This window comes from Penaeus monodon, chromosome 23, assembly GCF_015228065.2.
Source record: "Penaeus monodon isolate SGIC_2016 chromosome 23, NSTDA_Pmon_1, whole genome shotgun sequence".
NCBI classification, from domain to species: domain Eukaryota; kingdom Metazoa; phylum Arthropoda; class Malacostraca; order Decapoda; family Penaeidae; genus Penaeus; species Penaeus monodon.
In genome coordinates, this window is record NC_051408.1 from 17,606,821 (window position 1) to 17,607,023 (window position 203).

A 203-nucleotide genomic window follows, 5' to 3' on the forward strand; every position below is an offset into this window, starting at 1 on the left:
ACAAACACACTCGTAACATCACCTTCATCAATAATTCCGTTTAACCTTCAACACAATCAACTGCGCCCAATGTTTACCCGATTTCCCCCGATGCCTTTCTGGTTGGATTTTAATGATTCCCTTGATCTCCCAAATCGCGCATCGCGTGACGGGGAGACGGGGTCGCCTGCGCTCTTATCGGGCTCCGCGCCCATGCTTCTCCC